Source organism: Lucilia cuprina, unplaced genomic scaffold (assembly GCF_022045245.1).
Source record: "Lucilia cuprina isolate Lc7/37 unplaced genomic scaffold, ASM2204524v1 Scaffold_2889, whole genome shotgun sequence".
NCBI classification, from domain to species: Eukaryota; Metazoa; Arthropoda; class Insecta; order Diptera; family Calliphoridae; genus Lucilia; species Lucilia cuprina.
In genome coordinates, this window is record NW_025807833.1 from 430 (window position 1) to 1,364 (window position 935).

Below are 935 nucleotides of genomic sequence, written 5' to 3' on the forward strand. Positions count from 1 at the left end.
TTCTGCATAAATCTTTTACAAAATCCCTGTAATAATTCTTTATAAGGTATCGGTTTATTTGCATATACAAAATAAACAATGTATTTGTATAGAAACACACATTCGAAATACATGTTATTTGAACTCTATCTGGCAGCCAGCCAGTTTTATTGAACGTTTTTGAAATTTGCCGCGCATGCTCTCTTTCTATCAAGATAATTATAATTATTATTATAAAAAAATACAATATTTTTAAAGTTTTAATAAACGAAATGTGCAGCAAAGTTAATATTAAAAATTAAACTGCGCAGTTTAGAAATTAACAAAATTACAATCATTAAAAAATAACTCGAAAAAGGCGTTAAATAGACCACAATTTATAGAATAATGAATTATTAATTTAAAAAAGAAAAAGTATTTTTAAAAATAGAATTAAAATTGAAAAAATTCATCCTGGCAGCGGTGGGATTCGAACCCACGCCTCCGAAGAGACTGGTGCCTTAAACCAGCGCCTTAGACCGCTCGGCCACGCTACCTCTACAATTGTTGTTAGCATTTGCATTATATATTTGTGGCGACTGAACAATAGTATTACTTTTGTGGTGGTGTACTGAGGTGATTATTTTTAGAAACTCACCACTGTGGATAATAAAAACACTTTTTGCACACTGTATCATTGTTACCCAGCAAACAATGAAAAACATATTTGAATTACTGAAAATAAAACAATATAAAAATAAATATTTTATAAATGAAAATCTATCTGAGAACTGAACTAAGACTAAAAATTAATTAGAACTAGAATGGGGCTGGAACAGAACTAGAGCAGAACTAGAACAGAACTTGAGCAGAACTAGAACAGAACTAGAACAGAACTAGAACAGAACTAGAACAGAACTAGAACAGAACTAGTACAGAACTAGAACAGAACTAGAACAGAACTAGAACAGAACTAG

The 935-nt window shown here is 30.6% G+C and overlaps 1 non-coding gene across 1 annotated transcript; it reads right to left on the reverse strand.

Moving 5' to 3' along the window:
* Positions 1 to 433: 433 nt before the first annotated feature.
* On the reverse strand, positions 434 to 515 carry Trnal-aag. The gene has a single exon. It is a non-coding gene; the product is annotated as a tRNA-Leu (tRNA).
* Positions 516 to 935: the final 420 nt, after the last annotated feature.